At 47.5% G+C, this 16,821-nt stretch overlaps 2 protein-coding genes across 3 annotated transcripts in view; both read right to left on the bottom strand.

Moving 5' to 3' along the window:
• MXRA7 (matrix remodeling associated 7) overlaps window positions 1-16,821 on the bottom strand; it is a 1,130,960-nt gene that overhangs the window by 803,303 nt on the left and 310,836 nt on the right. The gene's annotated exons all lie outside the window — the stretch shown is intronic.
• JMJD6 (jumonji domain containing 6, arginine demethylase and lysine hydroxylase) overlaps window positions 1-16,821 on the bottom strand; it is a 1,042,475-nt gene that overhangs the window by 764,543 nt on the left and 261,111 nt on the right. The gene's annotated exons all lie outside the window — the stretch shown is intronic.

Below are 16,821 nucleotides of genomic sequence, written 5' to 3'. Positions count from 1 at the left end.
AAAAAAAAAACAAAAGTCAGGCCAGGTTAGATCTTGAATTCAGACTCCCAAGATTTAAAACTAACAAACTCCCTGAGAACTTATAATTTCAGAGCACTGTGAAGAGTGAGGATAGCATCAAGGCGGTTGCTAGGGGGTTGTTTAATCTACTTGGGGTAAAGGTTCCCAGGGTCTGAGAAGCACTCATCAGCGGAGATGACTGAAAAGCGAACGGCAGATCTGAACGCTTTCATTAAAGTAGGGGATCTGAAGGGCGTCCACAGGGGGTGCTGTGAGCTGCTTCTAGTTAATGTATCCTTAAAAAAGTTTTTCTGTTTTATTTTTTGAGACAGGGTCTTGCTCTGTAACCCAGGCTGGAGTACAGTGGCACGATCACAGCTCACTGCAGCCTCTACCTTCTGGGCTCAAGTGATCCTCCCGAGTAGCTGGGACCACAGGCTTGTACCACCACACCTGGCTCACTTTTTCATTTTTTGTAAAGATGGGATCTCACTGTGTTGCCCAGGCTGATCTCAAATTCCTGGCCTCAGGTGATCCTCCTGCTTTGGCCTCCCAAAGAGCTGGGATTATAGGTGTGAGCCATTATGGCTGGCTGAAAATAAGTTTTTCTTTCGGAAGTTTATATTAGATTGAACTCTGGACTGGTCAGTATTTGACAGTTGTTTTATGCCAACCTAACCCATTCCAAGAGAACTTGACTCCAAATAGATTAGAACTCAGAGCCTTGGCTGAGTGAGCTTTTCTTTGCATGTGAGCTTAGGAAGTAAGGTTCAGGGAGCTCTGGTCCGGATGCCCTTGGCGTGTGCAGAAGGAGCCTCACCCGGATCCCTCCTCCCACATGTATTAGTGCCCTGCAGCTGCCTTAACAGACGACCATGCAGCAGGGCTGAAATCAGCAGAAATTTATTCTCACAGTTCTAGAGGCCAGAGGTCTGAGATCCAGGTGTCCCAGGGCCTCACTCCCTCCAAAGGTTCTGGGGGAGGATCTTCTCTCCTGCCCCAGCTCCTGGTGGCCGCTTCACTCCCATCTCTGTGTCTGTCTTCACACAGCCTTCTCTCTGTCCTGGAGGGTCAAGAGGGCCAAGAGGGTACTCTTCCAGGACTTAGGGCCCACCTTGATTCAGTTCGATCTCATTTAGATCCTCACCTTCATGACATCTGCAAAGACGCTCTTTTGAAATCAGGTCACATTCTAAGGTCTGAATGGATGTGAATTTGGTGAGGTAGGAGACACTGTTGGACCCCCTACATCTCCTTCTGCCCCCCTGTTTCAGGGCCTCCAGGACAACATGGGCAGTGGAGTGGTGAGTGGGAAAGTCCTAATTTGGGACTCGGAAAGTCTGGGTTCCAGGCTGACTGTGCCACCAAAACTTGGGGTTGTCTCAGCCTCTCTGGGCACCCCCTGGCTCTTCTGCCAGGCACCTGACTTCTGCATGTTTTGGAGAAAGCAGACAGGTTCCTCTCTGAATGAACTGATGGGCATTGGCCCAGTGGAGCCTCTGCGCCATGGGCTGGTGTCTGCCATGAGCACAGGCAGGTTGAGAGTCAGGTCAGCCCCTGTGGGTGGGTGCCAGCCTGCAGCCTGATTCCAAAAGAGGGTCTTTGCAGATGTCATTAAGGTAAGGATCTAAATCACTAAGGTCCTTCCGGCTGTGATGACTTTGCCCATCCCCCATCTGAAGCTCTTTGCAGTCCCTCTGCCTTGAAGCCCTCTTCCTACAGACTGAAGTGTCTCCATTTTCACCCCCATTGTCCATCCTTGCACATAGGGAGCCTGTCCAATGGCCGCCCTCTTTGGGGCCGACCACCCTCTCCAAGCCCTGGCCTCAGAACTCCAGCTCCTCCCCACTTGGCCAGCATGATCCTCCCAGGCGTCTTGAAGGGGTGGCCTGCCCCTTCACACCTGTGGGCATTTCTGGTTGGGTGGAACAGAGAGACTTGAGAAAAGAAACGAGACACAGAGACAAAGTATAGAGAAAGAAAAAGTGGGCCCAGGGGATCGGCGCTCAGCATACAGAGGACCCACACCGGCACCAGTCTCTGAGTTCCCTCAGTATTTTTTGATCATTATCTTTACCATCTTAGAAAAAGGGAAGTGGCAGGATAATAGGATCATCATAGGGAGAAGGTCAGCAGTAAGACATATAAATAAAGATCTCTGTGACATGAGTAAGTTTTTTTTTTTTTTTTTGAGATGGAGTCTTGCTCATCGCCCAGGCTGGAGTGCAGTGGCCCGATCTCAGCTCACTGCAAGCTCTGCCTCCCGAGTTCACGCCATTCTCCTGTCTCAGCCTCCCGAGTGGCTGGGACTACAGGTGACCACCACCACACCCGGCTAATTTTTTGTATTTTTAGCAGAGATGGGGTTTTTCACCGTGTTAGCCAGGATGGTCTCGATCTCCTGACCTCATGATCCGCCCGCCTCGGCCTCCCAAAGTGCTGGGATTACAGGCGTGAGCCACCACGCCCAGCCGTGACATGAATAAGTTTAAGGAAAATTGCTGTGCCTTGATATGCATATGTAAATATCTCCATAAACCTTTTTAGTGCATAAAGAGCAGCATTGCCACTAGCACGTCCCACCTTCAGCCCTAAGGCGGTTTTCTCCCATCTCAGTAAATAGAACACACAATCGGGTTTTACACCGAGATGTTCCATTGCCCAGGGACGGGCAGGAGACAGATGCTTTTCTCTATCTCAACTGCCAAGAGGCCTTCTTTCCTCTTATACTAGTCCTCCTCAGCACAGACCCTTCACGGGTGTCAGGCTGGGGTGTCAGGCTGGGGGACGATCAGGTCTTTCCCTTCCCATGAGGCCATATTTCAGACTATCACATGGGGAGAAACCTTGGACAATACCTAGCTTTCCTAGGCAGAGGTCCCTGTGACCTTTGGCAGTGTGCGTGTCCCTGGGCACTTGAGATTAAGAGAATGGTGATGACTTTTCACAAGCATACTGCCTTCAGGCACTTGTTTAACAAAGCACACCCTGCACAGCCCAAAATCCGTTAAACCTTGAGTCACCACAGCACATGTCTCTTGCAAGGACAAGGTTGGGGGTAGGGTCACAGATTAACAGCATCTCAAATACAGAACAAAATGGAGTCTCTTATGTCTCCTTCTTTCTATATAGACACAGTAACAGTCTGATCTCTCTTTCTTTTCCCCACAGCGTCTCATGCCCCTAAACCACACCCAGCCAGCCCCTGCCCCCTAAGCCATGGTCATCTCGTTGACCAGACCATCCCCGGTACCCAGCCACCCTGCACCGCCCATCCAGCGATGCTGAAGGGAGGCCCTCCTGCCACCCAACCAAGCAAATCTCCTGCTGTAGAACCAGAGTGACCACTGTTCCAATTTGCCCAAAAATGAGGGCTTTCCAAGCACACAGGACTTTCAGTGCTAAAATCAGGGAAGCCTGGGTAAAGTGGGCAAGTTGGCCACCCTGGGTGGGATCCCCGTGCCACTCCAACCCTTCTCCTGCCTCTTGGAGCCCTGGCCCCTACGCTTGTTCAACCCCAGAGGTTTGAAGGAGCTGCACGGACCAGGTCATTCCCAAGGAAGGACCCGGGGAGAGTAGGAAGGCCCCAAGAACGGGCCCCATTCTCACACTGGCTCTGAGCTCCTGCATGGGAAGTGGGGAATCTCATGGGGGCTGTGGAGACCTTGTGTCCCTGCTTCCTCCCCTGCAAAATCAACAAGCAGGCTTTGGGCTTTTCCAGACACAGCCTTGTAGGAGACCCTGCATCCCCAAGAGCTCAGGGCCAAGTGAGGATGCTGGCAGGTGGGCTCCACTCAGCTCCACGTGGATGCACCTGGGAGAAAGCTGGACGGGAATCCAGTGAGCCCACTGGGCAGGGACTGTGCTTGGCACCTCCTCTGAGATGTGCATGTCCTTTCTGCTATTTTATTTTATTAATTTTTTTTGAGGCAGAGTCTCACTCTGTTGCCCAGGCTGGAGTGCAGTGGCGCAATCTTAGCTCACTGCAGCCTCCACCTCCCAGGTTCAAGTGATTCTCCTGCCTCAGCCTCCCGAGTAGCTGGGATTATAGGCGCACACCACCATGCCCAGCTAATTTTTGTATTTTTAGTAGAGACGGGGTTTCACCATATTGGCCAGGCTGGTCTTAAACTCCTGGTCTCAAGCGATCCCCCACCTCAGCCTCCCAAAGTGCTGGGATTACAGGCATGAGCCACCACACCTGGCCAACTCTCTCCCATTTTAAAACACTACTTTCTGACTACAAAAGTGGCATGTACAATGGGAAATGTCAGAATTAAATACCCGAGGAAGACACTCAAAAGCCTCTGTGATGCTCCCTCCAGTCCTGGTCCTGCGGTGTCGGCCTCTTGTCTCCCTCCTGGTGGGGCATCCTTACCACTGCAGTAACTGGGAAGAAACGTTCCCCATGCATTGCTCTAAATCCCGCTGGATCTGATTTTGGGGGTGCTGGGCTGCTGCCCAGGAGACTGGAAGGGGAGGAAGGCATGTGCCCCTGAGGGCTTCGAAAGCACTCTGTGCCGTGAGGATCCCACCTCCTGCGCTCCCAGAAAGTGGCCGGTATTTTTCTGCTCCAGCAGGGAGCCCAGGCGAGGTTCTCTAGGTAGGTGGAAAGGTAGGTGGAGCAGGCTTCAAGAGCAGAGCCCAGCAGAGCACCCGGCCTCCTCCCATCGCCCGGCTCCTCCCTCCCCTCCCCTCCCCCCCTCCCCTCCCCTCCCCTCCCCCCCTTTTGGAAGCAAGGAGGGGAGAGGCTTCCACCCAGGTTGGGCCCAGCTCAGATGTCCTGAGTGGTGGGAATCTGTGCAGGGCCTAGGTGCATTTCCCTCCCCGGAGCAGGAATGCTTTACAGATGTTGGAGCTGCCTCAAGGCATGGCCAGGAGGGGCGGGAGAAGCTGCATAGGGGACGCTGGGCTGGCGCCTGCACATGGGACAGTCATTGATTAAAATCTCACTTGTATGGAGCCTAAATCTTCGGGTCCTCTTCAGAGAGTCCCAGGTAAGCTGTGTTCCCTGGGTTGATTCCAGGCTGGGCCAGCCTGGGCTGGGCTGCAGACCTCTGGGGATTGCCCACCCAACCCTGTACCACCAGGCTCCCTGCTCCTCCTGAAGGCCTTGGCCTTCAGTAAAATGCAAAAAGTTTTAAATGTTCTGGCTTTTCTGTGGTAATAGAAGCAACGCCTGTCCATTGTAGAATGTTGGGAAAATACAGAAGGGCAAGACCAACAACAGGTACAGAACCCCACCCTGCAGGTCAGCCGGCCTGTGCGTGGGAGTTAAAACAAAACTGGCAACTGGGATGGCTCAGAAGCCCATGGTGGAATAGTCTCTTGTAAACAAAGAGACAAGAGGAGGCCGAGGACTGGTTTCCCCTTCTCCTTCCCACTCCCACTCCTCTCCTCTTTCACATCAAGTCTCTGGTCTCTGCCTTCAGGCTCATGGATGGGCAAGGCGTCCTTTGAGAATTTGCCTGCCAACCCTCAGAGTCACACACACGAAGGTCTCCTGGAGCTCGGAAGGTCAGGCACAAAGTCACTCCTTGACCCTATTTATTGAAATATCCGTTTTTTGAGCACTTTTCCTTTGTAGACTCAACAGGGTCTCCCTCTGTTGCCCAGGCTGGAGTGCAGTGGTGCGATCATGGCTCACTGCAGCCTGGAACTCCTGGGCTCAAGCAATCCTCCTGCCTCAGTTCTCTGAGTAGCTGGGACCACATGTGTAAGACACTACGCCTGGCTAATTAAAAAAAAAAAAAAAAGTAAGCCAGGCACAGTGGCTCACGCCTATAATCCCAGCACTTTGGGAGGCCAAGGCAGATGGATCACCTGAGGTCAGGAGTTCGAGACCAGCCTGGCCAACATGGTGAAACCCCATCTCTACTAAAAAGAATACAAAATTAGCTGGGCGTGGTGGCACATGCCTGCAATCCCAGGTAATCCCAACTACTCAGGAGGTTGAGGCAGGAGAATCATTTGACCCCAGAAGGTAGAGGTTTCAGTAAGCCAAGATCATGCTACTGCACTCCAGCCTGGGCGACAAGAGTGAAACTTGTCTCAAAAAATAAAAATAAATACATTTAAGAAGTAGAGGTAGGGTCTCTCTATGTTGCTCAGGCTGGTCTCAGACTCCTGGCCTCAAGTGATCCTCCCACCTTGGCCTCCCAAAGTGCTGGGACTCCAGGTGTGAGCCACTGCACCGGGCTCAGCTTGGCATGTCTTGAATTTGGGTCAACGTGAAGGAGTCCAGGAGGTCATTCCTCACAGATCGCTTATTGAGGAACCCCCCAGAGGTCAGAGTGGGGGTGGGTGAGGGGAGAGAGGGGCTGCAGGCAGATGCAAGGGGTCCCTGGGATTGCTGGTGTCAGTCCAGGCCCAGGGACACAGCCACGTGGAGAGAATGTGGGATCGGAGCACAGGGGCTGGGCTGGAGGCCTGCTTTGCTGCATGTGCTCGGGCCTGGGGTTAAGTCGGAGCCTCCGTGAGCTCATCTGACAAATGAGGATGAGGACCACCATGTAGTCACCATTCGACACTCGGGGGGAGAGAGGCAAGAAGGAGCCCCGGGCGGGATGAATTCTGACCCAAGCCAAGAGCCACTGTGGGGCCAGCGCCAACCTGCACCAGGTTCTATATCCCTCGTCACATTAGCTCCTCTGAGAGCCCTGAAGGGTGGGCCATGCCCACTCCCTTTCTGGGTCTGCTGAGCGGCTCTGGAGCCCAGGTTTGTGTTTAGCCTGGGCTCTCTCCCTGCTGCACCCTCTGCCTTGTGCTCCCAGCAGAGCACTGCGGCATCGTCCGGCTTTAGCAGGGTGAGGCGGCTCCCACAGACATGTGATGCAGAAAGTCCCCGACACCCCCAGCCAGCTCTCTGTGGGTCCTGTCCAGGGCCCTGCCCCGCGGCGCCCACTGCTGCTGCCGGGCAAGCCTCAGATTCCACTGGGATTCGAGAGGTTGCAGCTGAATCAATGCTGAGAGCCCATCGGAGAAAACATCTTCCTTCCCTTTCAAAGAGGACAGTTATGCATAATTAGAATAAAAAGGGGGTATAAATAATTAAAGCGGCCCAGAGTGAGTGGTTCTTGAACCATCTGCCTGATTTAAAAACTAATTACTCGGAGACTGGTCGCTGCGCGGAGCTGTGCACGGGAGCCTTGCACGCTCCTCACGACGCTCACCGCCTCCTCTTCGGGCACCAGGGGTGGCGGCATCGGCCTGATCATCCAGTCCTGGCACGTAGAGCACTGCCACAGCCTCCTCCATCTCCCTGATTAATAACTTCATCAGAGCCTGGGACCAGAAGGAAATGTAAGTCCTCTGAAGGAAGCGGCCGCACGGTGGAGCCAGCAGCAGTCTCTCCCAGCAGATGAGCCGGGAGGTGTGGACCCAGTCCCAGGCAGGTTAGTAGAGCCTCAGATTCAACCCAAGGAATGACCCATTACAGGGGCTCAGCAGGACCTAAGGATCTTTACTCTTTATCTAAGGGTGCAAGGCACACTCTCCACATACAGCCCTCACCCTGTCCCTGGAGGGAGGGAATTGGATCTCTGCTCTGATTCTTCTGCAAGAAGAATCACTAGGCGTGGTGGCTCGCACCTTTGGTCCCAGCCACTCAGAGGGCTGAGGCAGGAGGATCGCTTGAGCCCAGGAGTTCGAGGCTGCAGTGAACTATGGTCACACCACTGCACTCCAGCCTGGACAACAGGCTGACCCTGTCGTGTCTACATGGGAAAAGTGCTCAAAAGACAGATATTTCAATAACATAATAATAATAGATCTATTTTGCCTTGCAGGTGAGTCGAGGAATCCTGCAGGAAGCCCCTCTCCTCATCCAGCCCCCATCCCCGGCCCTTCCCTACTCCTCTTCCTCGGAGACTTGTCCGGACTGTCAGTCCCTGCACAGCAGCCTGGGAGTGGGGCAGGGTGGGATCGGGGGACAGAAATACCCTGTCCTGTAACAATTAACCCTGACATTTCCTTGGCACAGATTCTCATCCTTGCGTTCCCTCTGAAGAGGGCACATCAGGGGCTGCTGCTCCACTTCACAGATGAGGAGAGCGAGGTCAAGAAGGTTCAAAGTCATGCAGCAGAGAGTGGCGGAGATGACCTGGACTTCAGACTTCGTCCTTCGGGAGCTTTATGTTCGGGTGCTACTTGGGGACAGCTCTTCCTGTACCCCCACCTTCTCTGGAAGGCAGCCAGGGCTGAAGCACGGCCACCTCACAACGCGTCGTGCTGGGACATGTAGGGTCTCAGAGCGAGGTGTGTGTGTGTGCATGAGTGTGTTTCTGTGTGCATATGTGAGAATTTCGATAAACGCACACACCCTCACAGCACAAAATGTGGGGAAAGACACAGGGTCCAAACAGCCTACCGGGCTGGGCCTTGTGTTTATGGGTTTAGCCCTGAGTGGGGAGGTGTTGAGATTAGCTGCACTCTTGGATGAGGGTGGAGAAGTGCTGCCACTGCCTGCCACTGCATGGCACCCAGCTGTGAGATGACCCCTCTATTGACACAGGCAGAATTACAAAATCAACATCGCAAACTCAGGAATGGGAACCAGGGATATCCATCTGCACACATCAAAATGGTTAAATGGGGGAAAACAAACGCACTGTCCGTCTGCAAACTGCCTGCAGTTAAACCCTCAGTGAGTCAACCCTTCAAGGTGGCATCAGCAGGGGAGAAAATTTCAGCTCCAGGCTCTCTGAGTTTTTCTTATCTACGCTGTACTTTCCTAAAGGCTGATTTCTTTTAGGTAATGCACATCCTCCCGTCTCCATCATATTTTCTTTGTAAGCTCGTAGACTGTGTTCATTTGCAAAGGTCATCAAAGGGCAGTTTTCTCTGGAGCTGGTTTTGAATCCTGGTTCTTCTGCTTACCAGCTGGGTGACTTTCAGTGGGCGATTTAACCTAGGTCCTCAGTCTCCCCATCTATAAAATGGTAATGATAGTATCCAATTCATAGGATTGTTGTGATTAAATAAGTTAGTTCATATGAAGCACTTACAATAGTGTCTAGGGTCTAGGCAATGAGTGTTCAATAGATGTGAGCCATCATTATCACCATTGACATCACCACCACCATCATCACCATCACTATAATCACTATCAACATTAACATTACCATCATCACCCTCACTATCATCATCACTATCATCATCACCATCACCACCATCACCACCATCACCATCACATCATCATCACCATCACATCATCATCACCATCTCCATCATTATCTTCATCATTATTATCATCACATCAGCAGTATCATCACTACTATGATCACCATCATCACTACCATCATCCCATCATTACCACCACCACCATCTTTATCATCACTATCATTATCATAATCACCATCACTATCATGCTCATCACCATCACCATCATCAATATCATTACTACTGTGATCACCATCACCACCACCATTATCCCATCATTATCATTTTCACTATCACCATCATCACCACTACCATCATTATCATCTCATCACCATCATTATCACCATCATCATCATCACCATCTCCATCATTATCATTATCATCACATCATCAGTATCATCACTACTATGATCACCATCACTACTACCATTATCCCATCATTATCACCATCACTATCATTATCATCATCACCATCATTATCATCATGACCATCACCATCACCAACACTATCATCAGTATCATCACTACTGTGATCACCATCACTACTACCATCATCCCATCATTATCACCATCACTATCATTATCATCATCACCATCATTATCATCATGACCATCACCATCACCAACACCATCATCAGTATCATCACTACTGTGATCACCATTACCACCATCATCCCATCATTATCTCTATCGCCATCATTATCAACACTACCATCACCATCATCGCCATCATCATCACCACCATCATTAGCATCATGATCATCACCATCATCACCACCATCACCATCATCTCCATGAACATCACCATCACCACCATTACCATCATCATCACTACTCCTACCTTACCATCAATATAAGGTACCTACTGCCTTACCTAGCACCATCGATGTCGCCGTAATTATTATCATCACCATCACCATCGTCATCACGATTATCACACAACCATCAATATCATCATTTTCTCCATCATCACCATCAACAACATCCTGAAACTGAAATAAAGAAAAAGGCCCTGCTGTGGCCTCATCTTGCCCCTCTGCCCTGGAATCAGAAGGAGTAAAAACCAGCCAGCTGGAGGGCAGAACTGACAGCAAAGGAGAAGTTGGGCTGTTTGCTGCCCAGGCCTGGCCGGCACTACTCCTCCTGGGATGTAGCAGCTTTCTGAGCATGTCCTTAGTGTGAGACTTCCCTGCGCTGCTTCTCCCTGAATGTTCACAATAGTCCCACGGGGCAGGTGCCATCATGGTGAAGTTGAGGTGCAGAGAGGTCAAGGTCATCTTGGCCAGGGTGCACAGTTGGTGAGGGACTGAGTCAGGATGTAAAACACTGCCTGATCTGTGGTCCAGTGGCTTCCACTCCAGTTCACTGCCCACGGTAGGGGTGGAGATGGGGGTGGCAGGCTCCCTGTTGCCTCAGACTGATGAAGTGCTCAAGGCTGGCTGTGTGTACTGGGACCTCTCTCCTGGGCCCTGAACCCCAGCATCTATTTAAAAATGTTGTGGAGACCTACTCATGGAGGCAGCACCATGCTGGGCCCGGGAGGAACAAAGCGGGTGAACAAGGCAAGACTCTGAGCCTGGGGGCGGCCGGTTGGGTGGGGAGGACAGACACGTACACAGAGCATCGTAATATGATGAAGCCAGTGCCACGACAGAGGCGCACGGAGGCCAGGAGGGGCATCTACCCTTTTTGGCAGGGCCAGTACTGAGGGTCAATTAGGCCCTTTATATTCTTTATAAATTATACAATCTCAGACTTTTTTTTTTTTGAGACAGAGTCTTGCTTTGTCACCCAGGCTGGAGTACAATGGCACAATCTCAGCTCACCACAACCTCCACTTCCAGGTTCAAGTGATTCTCCTGCCTCAGCCTCCTGAGTAGCTGGGATTACAGGCATGCGCCACCACGCCCAGCTAATTTTTTGTACTTTTTAGTAGAGATGGGGTTTCACCATGTTGGCCAGGCTGGTCTTGAACTCCTGACCTTGTGATCCACCCACCTTGGCCTCCCAAAGTGCTGGGATTACAGGTGTGAGCCACCGTGCCCGGCCTCAACTACTTCTTTATAGTAGTGTGAAAATGAACTAATATGCATTCGTCGAGTTTCTTGGATCTATTGACTGATCTCTTCAGATTTTGGAAAATTCTCAACAACTATTCCTCAAATATTTATTCTGCCTTATGCTCCTTTTCTTCTTTCTGGGGCTCCAATTTCATGTATGTTGATATTTTCCCAGTTCTTCAACACTCTGTTCTTTTAAAACATTTTATTTTGTTAATTCTTTTTATCTTTGAATTTTAGTTTGGATAATTTCTATTGACTAGTCTTTAAGATCCTTTCAATTTTATTGATCTTTTCTTCTATTGTGTTCAATCTGCTCTTAAACCCATCAAACGAACTCTTTGTATCTAATATTACAGTTTTCTTCTCTAGAATTTCCATTTGGTTATTTTATGCTTTCCATTTCTGTGCTGAAATTTCCCATCTGTTCACACATGCTGTCTACCTTTCCCACTAGATCTTTTAACATCTTTATTTTAGTTTATTTAAGGTTCTTGTCTAATAATTCCAACACTCGGTCATCTGTGGGTCTACTTCTATTGGTAATTTTTCCCCTGGTTATTAGTCACATTGCCCTGCTTCTTTGCATGTCTTGCAATGTTTTTAGTTTGAAATGTGGTATATTTTTTAAAAAGTAGTGCCTATAATAAGTATATGTCTCCTGGAAAAAGAATGTACCCCTTCTTCAATTGGGCCATTAGTGTGAGGGACTGAGTCAATTTAATATGCAGTTGATTTGGATCTGGGCTTTAATGAAGCTTCAGTTAAAGTCACTTCACCACTCACTTCAAATGTTCTGAAAGTAGGATCAGGTCTTTCCCTTAGGTAAGTGTTTGCAAGAGAAGACGATAGTATGAAAAACATAATGTGTGCCTGTATTAAAAAGGTCAGAGGGCTTTGAGGATGTAAACATGGTGTATAAAGGTGAGTGTTATTAAACAGGATATTGTAACAGTGCAGAGATGGGTGGTAACTTTCAGAGGATGAAAGATCTTATTCTCCAAGCTTTAGATGTTACAGCTAGGAATGGTAAAAGTAATAACAGATACTATCCTCATGAAGGGCATTCTCTGCCTGGACCCAATCACTTCAAGGACCCTGAAAGAATTCTCAGAACTCCAAATCAGTTGGCCATAGGCCACTGCTGCTTCCACATATTCAAAAAATGCTAACATCCCAGTCCTACTTCCAAACCCCAGCACAGGCTGTGTTGTTCCCCAGGGTAAGTTAACACCAGAAAACAGAAACTTCATTGGTCCTGGCCCAGAGCTCTGTGTCCTGGCTTCGCCCATAAAGGGGGCTCCCATTAGCTAACCTGCTCAGCTCCCTGCCACACTTCCCACAGAGCTTTCTAGCTTTTGTCAGCTCGAGGCAGCCCTTGAAAACTGTAGAATCCGAGGGGGTGTGTATCTAATAAAGTTGGAGCTCTGCAATTTAGCAATTACTGTAACCCACACTTGTAATTTAGGGGGTTTCTTGTAATTCTCTTTTGTACTCTTTCTTTTTGAAAAAATATGCAGCCTTAATAGCTTCCTCTTTAATGCTCCAAAGGCCGATATTTGCCACTCCCCATCCCCTGTCAGCTGCAGAGCACAAAAAAAAGTGTGCAGATCATGTTGAAGTTGCTTTTCAGGGCTTAGAACGTTTAATTTAATGCTCAGCATCTCCGAAAGGAAACTGAACTTGCTCTTTGTAATTGTGCATGTCTTCAAAGCTCTGAATTCCTCTTCTAGGTTGGTCATCAGTATGGATTAAAATCTGCTGAGAGGTGTAATCTACCCACCTTTCTACATTCTACTATCAGGCCAGTCTCCTTACTGCTTCCTGAATGTGCTAGTGTTAATTTTGCTCATCTATCTTTATTCGTGCAGTTACCTGTTTGTTCATTTAAGAATTTTTTTTTTTCTTTTTTTGAGAACCTCTATGTGCTAGACTCTAGGCTTACTACCAGAAATCTAAATCATAAAGGACAGGACTACCTCTGTCCAGGAGTTTTGCAGTCTGGAAAGACAGATGACTCTATCCTAACTACACTCAGGATATTATGTGCGATGATTGAGCTGGCATAGAGGGTGATGGAAGCCAGGGGGTGGCACCTAACTCAGACTGAGCTGTGAGAAGTAGCGACTTGGAAGCCAGGCTATGATGGATAAAAAGAGGCGAAAGAGGCAAAGCATGGGAAGGAATGGTCCACAAAGCATACAGAGACTTGCGCTGGAATGCTTCTATTTACAAAAGCTGGATTTAAAATAGAGACAAACCGGAAAACACACAGATGTTCATCAATAGAATAATTTTGATATGCATACAATGGAATTTGACTTAGCAATTAAAAATGAACTACTGGTACATGTAACAACATGCTTCATTCTTAAATATGTTTTGTCGAACAGAAAAGCCTATTGCAAAGGGCACATAGTATTTAATCCCATGAAGAATGAAATTCAAGAAGAGGCAAAACTGGCCGGGTGCCTCATGCCTGTAATCCCAGCATTTTGAGAGGCCAAGGTGGGCAGATCACTTGAGGTCAGGAGTTCAAGACCAGCCTGGCCAACATGGTAAAACCCCGTCTCTACTAAAAATACAAAAATTAGCCAGGTGTGGTGGCAGGTGCCTGTAATCTCAGCTACTCAGGAGGCTAAGGCAGGAGAATTGCTCAAACCCAGGAGGTGGAGGTTGCAGTGAGCCGAGATTGTGCCGTTGCCCTCTCGCCCAGGCAACAGAGCGAGACTCTATCTCTAAATAAATAAATAAATAAACAAATAAATAAAATAAAATAGAAAATCAAAAAAAGAAGAGGTAAAATTAATCCATAGTGATAAAAACCAGAACTCTGGTTGCCTATAGGGAGGTGGGGAGTCAATGTAAACGGCCTGGAATGATGTAAATAGGCTATTGGATTTCAGGTAGCATGCATTTACACATTTACCCACTCATTGAATTTTAAACTTAAGATCTGTGTATTTCACTGTAGGTAAATTTTGCCTCGATAAAAACTAACCAGTAAAAGAAGAAAAAAGAATCTGAATTTCTCTTTTTACAGAGGGTTTTAATCCTTTCACATTATTTGTGAGTACTGAGATTGATGTTAGGACTTATTTCTGCTATCTTCCTTTATTTTAAAAACTATAGTTAACATACTTTCTTGTTATCTCTTATTTTTCTTAATAAGAATACTTAAAGTTTGGAATTCACTTCTAAATTCAACTGTGACTGTATCTTATTATTTTCTAAATAATCTACAATAGGTTTTGATTTCTTTGTTGACCTAATCATTATTAAAAGATGGTTTCAAATTTTCCAAACCATTGAGTGTTTCTGTTAGGCTTTGTTAAAACTTGACCATTAATTTATGTTTTTCATTTTTTAAACAATTGTGGTTAGGAAATGTAGACTGTGCTCTCACTGCTTTATAGAACGAGACAGAAAACAGACTGTTCTTGGACTAACAGATGTGTTGTTTTGGTTTATTCAGATGGTCTCAAAATGTCCTCTGTTGTTGAGAGGATTTTTAAAAATCGTTACATATAAGCCTTTTAATATCAAGGTATATTAGTCCATTTTCATACTGCTATGAAGAAATACCCAAGACTGGGTAAATTATAAAGACAAAAAGGTTTAATGGAGTCACAGTTCTGCATTGCTGGGGAGGCCTCACAATCATGGCAGAAGGCGAAGGAGGAGCAAAGGCACATCTTACATGGTGGCAGGCAAGAGAGTGTGTCCAGGGGAACTGCCCTTTATAAAAACATCAGATCTCACGAGATTTATTCACTCTCACGAGAACAGCACAGGAAAATCCCACCCCCACGATTCAATTACCTCCCACTGGGTCCCTCCCACAACACGTGGGGATTATGGGAGCTACAATTGAAGATGAGATTTGCGTGGGGACACAGCCAAACCATATCACAAGGCCAGCAACCTACCTGTAATGGGTATTTAATTGTCAAAAATTCATACAGCCAAATAACGTTTGCTACTAAAATCTTGACTCTGTTTTGTGTTCCTGGACCATATGAACAGGGCATACTTGCGTCTCTTCTTGGAAAGAGCTTGGTGCCTGGGTCCCATATATCTTTAAACACATATTCCTTGCTTCGGCAAGCAAAGACAGCCCCTACCACCCTACTTTGCCACTGTCAGACTAAGGCAAATATAATAATCTCTCATTTGTGTCCTTGTTCCTTGTGTGGAAAACTCGAAGGCAGCAAGAATGAAAAGTGTTAAAGGATTTTATGTGTTCAATGTATTTAGGCCATATCAGCAGTAATACAAAGTCAAGCATATCTTTTTAAAAAATAGATACATTTAATGGGGGGAAAAAATCCATAAAACCACTGTCAGATATTAGAGCCAGATGTTATGATTCTGACTTTTAGACAGACCCTAAGGCCTACATCTCAGGTTCTGCCCAGTAATTTTCATTTTTTGACCTGGGTCTAGACATTTATCAAATTTTACCTGTGTGCAGACAGAAAAGAAAGTGGTTAGAAATAAAAATGCTGGCTGGGTGCAGTGGCTCATGCCTGTAATCCCAGCACTTTGGGAGGCCAAGGTGGGTGGATCACCTGTGGTCAGGAGTTTGAGACCAGCCTGACCAACATGGAGAAACCCCGTCTCTACTAAAAATACAAAATTAGCCTGGCGTGGTGGCGCATGCCTGTAATCCCAGCTACTCAGGAGGCTGAGGCAGGAGAATTGCTTGAACACGGGATGTGGAGGTTTCAGTGAGCTGAGATCGTGCCATTGCACTCCAGCCTGGGTAACAAGAGCAAAACTCCCTCTAAAAACTCCCTCTAAAAAAAAAAAAAAAAAGAAAAGAAAGGAAAAGGAAAGAAGGAAGATGGATGTTGTGATTCAACGTATAATCAGTTTTGTAACTGTTCCATAGATGTTTGAAGATGGCATATTATAGCTATTATAGCTGTAGGACGTAAGTGTAAAATCTTTCTATCCATCTATCTATGTATTAGTTACCTATTGCTGCATTCAGCGCATAACAGCCTGAACAACAGACATTTTTTTTTTTTTCTTAACTTTTATTTTAGGTTCAGGGTTAGATATGCAGGTTTGTTATATAAGTAAACTCATGTCATGGGGGGTTGTTGTACAGATTATTTCGTCACCCAGCTACTAAAATTACAACCCAATAGTCACTTTTTTCTGCTCCTCTCCCTCCTCCCACCCTTCACCCCAAATAGGTCCCACTGTCTGTTGTTCCCCTCTTTGTGTCCATGAGTTCTCATCATTTAGCTCCCACTTATCAGTGACAACAAGAGGTATTTGGTTTTCTGTTCCTCCATTAGTTTGCTGAGGATAATGGCCTCCAGCTCCATTCATGCTCCCACAAAAGACACGATCTCGTTCTTTTTTATGGCTGCATAGTATTCCATGGTGTATATGTACCACATTTTCTTCATCCAATCTGTCATTGATGAACATTTAGGTTGATTCCGTGTCTTTGCTACTGTGAATAGTGCTGCAATGAACATTTGCATGCATGTGGCTTTGGGTACAATGATTTATATTCCTTTGGGCATATACCTTGTAATGGGATTGCTGGGTTGAATGGTAGTTCTGTTTTTAGCCCTTTGAGGAA

Source organism: Macaca thibetana, chromosome 16, assembly GCF_024542745.1.
Source record: "Macaca thibetana thibetana isolate TM-01 chromosome 16, ASM2454274v1, whole genome shotgun sequence".
In the NCBI taxonomy this organism is placed as follows: Eukaryota; Metazoa; Chordata; class Mammalia; order Primates; family Cercopithecidae; genus Macaca; species Macaca thibetana.
The sequence above is the reverse complement of the archived record's forward strand: the minus strand, read 5'-3'. Positions and strand labels throughout refer to the sequence as shown.